This window comes from Propithecus coquereli, unplaced genomic scaffold (genome assembly GCF_000956105.1).
Source record: "Propithecus coquereli isolate 6110/MARCELLA unplaced genomic scaffold, Pcoq_1.0 Scaffold44, whole genome shotgun sequence".
Classification (NCBI taxonomy): Eukaryota; Metazoa; Chordata; class Mammalia; order Primates; family Indriidae; genus Propithecus; species Propithecus coquereli.
This window is the reverse complement of record NW_012150174.1, coordinates 12794519-12802946: the sequence shown is the minus strand read 5'-3', so window position 1 is coordinate 12802946 and position 8428 is coordinate 12794519.

Below are 8428 nucleotides of genomic sequence, written 5' to 3'. Positions count from 1 at the left end.
TTGCTTTTATTAATTAAGCACACCCCTGTTTCCATTATATTTTCCTCCACTTTTTGCAACAAATGAAACTTCAGAAGTCTATGTTTTAAAACATGTAGAATACAGAATCATCTTATTTTATTGCCCTTGTTTTAAAACCAAAAGCACTGAGCTATGGTCTCTCTATGGTATCCTAGGTAAAAAAAAAAAAAAAAAAAAAAAAAATCCTTTCATTATGCTATAGGACTGGTTTTATGGTTCTGTATGCGCTTGTACTTAAGGAACAATATCAACACTTACAGATTTCTTCTATAAAAAGAAATGTATTCTTTCTGCTCTTGTCCAACACCACCTAGAAGATACAGACCTCACCACATTTCCCAAACTTTGAGTAAAGATGTACTGGATCTTCTTTTCCCATTTTGTTCCCCAGAATACCCTTTCTCCTGTTTAAGAATGATACTTGCAGCCACTTTGCCAAGTCCTTCATGATCTTTTTAGAAGTTTTCTTCAGGAATCAGTCAATTTCTCTTGGTATCTCCCACCACTCATCCTGCTCCATTTGTCCTTACTGCGAGAAGTGAAAATTCTTCAGAAATTTGCAATGATCATGAGAAAGTAAACTGGTCTGCAGATTCTTATACTCTAAAGAATCATGTATGGTCCTTGCTTAGCCTACTTGGTAGGTATGGCAGCACTAAGGCAAGAAGACAAGAGCAGGGACAGGATAATATATCAGTACTTGCCTACCTATTCCTGTTTTCTCCCCAGGGGCCAACTTACACTAAGTCTGGCCTGGCTCTAGGGAAACATAGTGTGTACTGCCAAGACTGTGTCCAGGAGACCTGGGAAGCTGAATCTTCATTCATATATAAATTCTTGTTTAATTCTGGACCATGTTTATTTATATCTATGGGTATGGTGTTGTCCTTTTCACTTACTCCTACACATGAAATGATGTAATATCAAATTACTCAGAACCAAGGATAAGAAATGGTTTAAAGAAGTGTGTTAAAGATAATAGAGCCATTCATTCTTTTCATTGTTTATATAAAATATGCTTCCTGCTTTTACTGATCTCTCACTACATATAGGGCACTGTTCTGTACATTCTCTGGAATAAAAATATGTAGGTCCTGATATCTACTATCTGGTAACCTATAATGTTGTAAATAAAATAAGAAGTATACAGCATAATTAATACAGAATGCAAAATATGCTATAAGAGAAGTGCAAAAAATAAAAATCTTCTAAAAACTCCAAAGAGGGAGAAATTCTTTGTGACTGAGGAACCTCAAACAGATTTCATCAAATAGGTGTCATGCCAGACTCATGGAAAGAAGATGGTTTGGAAGTAATATTGTGGTAAACAATTTTGTTTCACCAGTTAGAACACTTGGTTTCTAATTTAGATTTCAGTTTTTTTTAAACAATTGACCTTATGAAATTGTCTGTATTCCTTAGCTTATTCATCCATAAAATGGGATGACAATATTATCCTTGTCAACATCCTATAACTGATATTAAGATCAAAAGTTATATGGGGAGTGACATCAGCAAGATGGCATAGTAGGAGATCCCAGCCTTTAACCTTCACAACAATTAAGCAGCTATCCTCAAATGAAAATAGCTCTGGGAGAAGTCAGGTGTCCACTTAAAAAGGTGTAGTGACCAGGCACAGTGGCTCACACCTGGAATCTCAGCACTTTGAAAGACTGAAGCAGGAGGATTGCTTGAAGCCAGGAATTCAAGACCAGCCTGGGCAACATAGTGAGACCACCATCTCTACAAAAAAAAATTTTTTTAAATAGCCAGGTGTGGTGGCAGGTGCCTGTAGTCCTAGCTACTCGACATGTTGAGGCAGGAGGATTGCTTGAGCCCAGGAGTTTGAGGTTATAGTGAGCTATAATGCTATGATTGCACCACTGCACTCCAGCTTGGGCAACAAAGTGGGACCCTGTCTCCAAAAAAATCCAAGGTGTAGCAACTCAGTGGAGCAAAAAACCTCAATAATCTCTAAGCAATTTGGAAATATACAATACACTATTATTAAATATATTCATTATGTTATGCAATAGATCTGAAAATGAATACACATTCTTCTGTAGTACACACAGAACATTCTCCAAGATAGATCATGTTTGGCCACAAAACAAGCCTTAACAAATTTAAGAAGATTAAAACCATATCGAGGCTGGATGCGGTGGCTCACACCTGTAATCCTAGCACTCTGGGAGGCTGAGGTGGGCAAATTGGCTTGAGCTTAGGCGTTTTAGGCCAGCTTGAGCAAGAGCCAGACCCCGTCTCTACTAAAAATAGAAAAATTAGCTGGGCTTGGTGGTGCACACCTGTAGTCCCAGCTACTCAGGAGGTAGAGGCAGGAGGATCACTTGAGCCTGGAGTTTGAAGTTACAGTGAGATATGATGATGCCACTGCACTCTACCTGGGGTGATGGAGCAATAATCCGTCAAAAAAAAAAATCAAGCATCTTTTGTGCCCAAAATGGTATGAAACCAGAAATCAATAACATAAGGAAAACTGGAAAACTGACAAATGTGTGGACATTAATGAACACACTGCTGAACATTTTATGGGTCAATGAAAGAATCAAAAAGGAAATAAAAAATATGTTGTGACAAGCAAAAATGGAAACACAGCATACCAAAATGTAGAGGAAACAGCAAAAGCAGTTCTAAGAGGGACACTTATAGCAATGAGCACCTGTATGAAGAAAAAAGAAAGATTACAAATAAATAACCAACTTTACACCTCAAGGAATTAGAAAAAGAAGAAGAAACCAAACTTAAAGTCAGTAGAAGAAAGGATATAACAAAGATCAGAGTAGAGGTAAATGAAATAGAGATTAGAAAACAAACATACGTAACCTAAACATCTGTACCCCCATAATATGCTGAAATAAAAGAAAAAAAAAAGAAAACAATAGGAAAGATCAATGAAACACAGAGTTGGTTTTTTTCAAGAGATAAAATTGACAAACCTTTCACTAGAATAAGATAAAAAGAGAGAAAACTTAAATAAATAAATCATAAATGAAAGAGGAAACATTACAACTGATACCACAAAAGCACAAAGGATCATAAAAGACTATTATGAACAATTATACTCCAACAAATTGGATAACTTGGAAAAAATAATAAATTCCTACAAGTATACAACCTACCAAGACCAAATCGTGAATAAATAGAAAATCTGAACAGACCGATAATGAGTAAAGAGATTCACTTGATAATCAAAAACATCCAAATAAAGAAAAACCCAAGATCAGATGGCTTCATGGGTGAATTCTACCAAAACTTTTTTTTTTTTTATTTCAGCATGTTATGGGGGTACAGATGATTAGGTTACGTGTGATGCCCTTACCCTCCAAGTCCGAGCTTCAACTGTGTCCATTCCCCCGGAGGTACGCATCTCACTCATTGTTTGTGCATATGCCCGTCCCCCCTCCCCCTTCCCCCTGCCCAACGTCTAATACATGTTATTCTTATGTGTGCACTTAAATGTTAATCAGCTAATACCAGTTTGATGGTGAGTACATGTGGTGCTCGTTTTTCCATTCTTGGGATACCTCGCTTAGTAGAATATGTTCCAGCGCTTTCCAGGAGTATATAAGAGGTGCTATATCACCATTGTTTCTTAAAGCTGAATAGTACTCCATGGTATACATATACCACAGTTTATTAATCCACTCATGTATTGATGGACACTTGGGTTGTTTCCACATCTTTGCAATTGTGAATTGTGCTGCTATGAACATTCGAGTGTAGGTGTCTTTTTCATAGAGCGACTTTTGTTCTTTCGGGTAGATGCCCAGTAATGGGATTGCTGGGTCAAATGGCAGTTCTACTTGTATCTCTTTAAGGTATCTCCATATTGCTTTCCACAGAGGTTGCACTAATTTGCAGTCCCACCAGCAGTGTATGAGTGTTCCTACCTCTCCGCATCCACGCCAACATTTATTGTTTTGGGTCTTTTTGATAAAGGCCAGTCTCACTGGAGATAGGTGATATCTCATTGTGGTTTTGATTTGCATTTCCCTGATGATTAGAGATGTTGAGCATTTTTTCATATGTTTTTTGGCCATTATTCTGTCTTCTTTTGCAAAGTTTCTGTTCATATCCTTTGCCCACTTTTTGATAGGGCTGTTTGATTTTTTCTTGCTGATTTTTCTGAGTTCTAAATAGATTCTGGTTATCAGCCTTCTGTCGGATTTGTAGCATGCGAAAATTTTCTCCCATTCTGTGGGTTGCCTGTTTGCTCTTGTGACAATTTCTTTGGCTGTGCAGAAGCTTTCTCTTCAGGTCGTATAAATCTTTTGCCTTTTACTACCAAAACTTTAAAGAATACTTAATACCATCCTTCTCAAACCCTTCCAAAAAACGAAGAGGTGAGACTACTTCCAAACTCATTTTACAAGGCCAGCATTACCCTGATACCAAAGCCAGACAAGGACTCTGCAATAAAAGAAAATTACAGGCCAACATCCATGATAAGGATAGTTGCAAAAATCCTCAACGAAATACTAGCAAACTGAATCCAACAGCACAATAAAAAGATAATTCATCATAATTAAGTGGGTTTTATCCCAGAGATGAAAAGATGGTTCAACATATACAAATCAATAAATATAATTCATCACATAAACAGAAGTAAAAACAAAAACCACATGATCATCTCAATAGATGAAGAATAAGCATTTGATAAAATCTAGCACCCCCTCATGATAAAAATCCTCAAAAACTAGGAATAGAAGAAACATACCTCAAAATAATAAAACCTATATATGACAAACCTACACCTAACATGATACTGAATGTCAAAAAGTCTAAAGTGTTCGCCATAAGAACTGGAGTAAGGCAAGGATGCCCACTGTCACCCTTATATTCAACATAGTACTGAAAGTCCTAGTCAGAGCAATCGGGCAAGAGAAAGAAAGAAAAGCATCCATATTGGGAAAAAGGAGATCAAACTATCAGTGTAACAAAAAAGAATTCGTACCCCCTAAATCTATGGAAATAAATATGATAAAACTCTCCACAAATTAAATATAGAAGGAATGTGCTCAACATAATAATGGCTCTATATGACAAGCTCACAACTAACATCATACTCAGGGGTTGAAAGGCTGAAAACCTTTTCTCTAAGATCAGGAAAAGGAAAAGGATGCTCACTCTTATCACTTCTATTCAACATAGTACTGAAAGTCCTAACCAGAGCAATAAGGCAAGAAAAACAGGGCATCTTAACCGGAAAAAAGAAGTAAAATGTCTCTGTTTGAAGACAACCTGATCTTATGTACAGAAAACCCTAAGGACCTCACCAAAAAACTGGTAGAATACAAATTCAGTAAAATTGCTGGATAAAAAAATTAGCATATAAAAATTAGTTGTGTTTCTATATGTTAACAGTAAATTATCAGAAAAAGAAATTATGAAAATGATTCCATTTGAAGTAGTATCAGAATTGAATAAAGGAATATATATATTATATAGGAATAAATTTAACCAAGGAGATAAAATATCTGTGCACTAAAAACTATAAAACTTTGAATAAAGAAATCAAAGACACAAAATTGGAAAGTTACCCTGTGTTCACAGATTGGAAGAATTAATATTGTTAAAATGTTCATACTACCCAAAGCAATCTACAGGTTCAATGTGATTCCTGTCAAAATTCCACTGCTATTTTTCACATAAAAGAAAAAAATTCTAAAATTTATATGGAACCACAAAATATGCAAATAAATTAGGAACCACAAAGGATGCAAATAACTTAAGCAATCTTGAAGAATAACAAAGCTGGAGGCATCACACTGCCTGATTTCAAATGATATTACATAGCCACAGTAATCAAAATAATATGATACTGGCAGGACACCAGACACATGGACTAATGGAACAAAAAAAAGAGCCCAGAGATAAACCCATACATACCTAGTCAACTATTTTTCCATAAAGTTGCCAAGAATACACAATGGGGAAAGGATAGTAACTCTTCAATAAATTACATGGGGAAAAATCAATCTCCTCATGCAGAGAAATGAAACTGGATCCTTATCTTACACCATATACAAAAAATCAATGCAAAATGAATTAAAGACCTAAAGGTAAGACATAATATCATAAAACTGCTAGAAGATAACAAAGGAAAAGCTCATTACATTGGTCTTGGCAATGATGTTTTAGATTTGACTCAAAAACATAGGGAACAAAAGCAAAAACAAACAAGTGGGACTATATCAAACTAAAAGTTTCTGCATGGCAAAGGAAATAATCAACAAAAGCAAAAGAAAACCTACAGAATGAGAGATAATATTTACAGACCATGTACCTATAAAGGCATTAATATCCAAAATATATAAGGAACTCAAATAACTTAATAGCATAAAAACAAAAACCTGATTTAAAAATAGGCAAAAGATCTGAGTAGACATTTCTCCAAAGAAGGCATAGAAATGGCCAACAGATAAATAAAAGATGGTCAATGTTACTAGTCATCAGGGAAATGCAAATCAAAACCACAATGAAATACTACTTCACACCTATCAGTCTGGTTGTTACATATTAAATTTTTAAAAAAGAAGATCAAGGCAAAACAAGTGTTGGCAAGAATGTGGAGTAAACAGAACCCTTGTACACTGTTCATGGGAATGTAAAATGGTACAGTTATTACAGAAAACAGTATGCAAGTTCAAAAAATTAAAAGTTGAATTACCATATGATTCAAGATTCCCACTTCTGGGTATATATCTAAAGGAAATAAAATCACTGCTGTACTTGCTCTCCTATGTTTATTGCAGCATTATTCACAATAGTTAAAAGACTGGAAATAACCTAAGTGTACATCAACAGATGACTAGATGCAGAAAATGTGATATATCTATACAGCTGAATATTATCCACCCGTAAAAAACAATGAAGGTCTTTAAGGAATCTTCATATTGTTTTCCATAGAGCTTGTACTAATTTTCAGTCCCCACCAACATTGTATAAGCATTCCTTTCTATCTGCATCCATGCCAGTATGTATTGTTTTTGGACTTTTTAATAAAAGCCAATGTAACTGGGGTAAAGTGATATCTCATTGTGGTTTGAATTCGCATTTCCCTGATGGTTAGTGATGTTGAGCATTTTTTCATATATTTATTGGCTATTTGTCTTTCTTCTTTTGAGAAGCTTCTGTTCATGCGTTTTGCTCACTTTTTAATAGGATTGTTTGTTTCTTGCTGATTTGCTTGAGTTCTTTGTAAATTCTGGATATTAGCCCTTTAACAGATGTGTAGCTTGTGAATATTTTCTCTCACTCTGCAGATTGTCTATCTGCTCTGTTGATTGTTTCCTTAGCTGTGCAGAAGCTTTTTATTTATTTATTTTTATTTCAAAATATTACAGGGGTACATACGTTTAGGTTACATATACTGCCTTTGTACTGCCCAAGTCAGAGCTGCAAGCATGCCTATCCCCATACAGTTCACATTGCACCCATTGGGTGTGAATTTACTCATCCCCTCCTCCCCACTTCCGCCTGCCCAGGCCCTGATGAATGTTACTTCAGTAGGTGCACATAAGTGTTGATAGTTTAATAAAATTCCATTTATTAATTTTTGTTGTTGCCATGGTTGCCATTGGGGTCTTAGTCATAAATTCTTTGCCTAAATGTAGACCTACCATTTGATCCAGCAATCCCACTATTGGGTATTTACCCAATGGAAAAGAAGATTTTTCATCAAAGAGACACCTGTGCCTGAATGTTTATTGCAGCACAATTCACAATTGCAAAGATGTGGAATTTACCCAAGTGCCCATCAGTTCATAAGTAGATTAATAAAATGTGTTACATGTATACCATGGAGTAATACTCAGCCATAAAACAGATGAATGAATGCTTTTTGCAAAAATCTGGATGGAACTACTTTACCTAAGTAAAGTATCTCAACAATGAAAAAACAATGACCACCTGCACGGACTATTAAATTGGAACTAAGCAATGTGCACATATATGCACAGAGGGAAGTAAAACTCAGTGGAAATCAACCAGAGGGAAGTGGGGAAGGGAGGAGGGGAAAAAAACCTACCTAATGGGTACAATGAACACCATTTAGGTGACAGGCACACCTATAGCTGGGACTCAAGCATTACAAAAGTGATCCATGTAACCTAAAACATTTGTACTCCCTTAATATTTTAAAATAAAAAAGAAGGAAATTCTTTCATTTACAATGACATATATCAACCTGGAGGACTTATGCTAAGTGAAATAAGCCAGACACAGAAATATAAATACTGACTGATTTTGCTTATGTGTGGAAGCTTAATAAAAGTCAAACTCATAGTAACACAGAGTAGAATGGTGGTTGCCAGGGGTTGAGGGGTGGGGAATGGGAAATATTGGTCAAAGGGCTAAAAACTTTCAGTTTTTTTTTTTTTTTTTT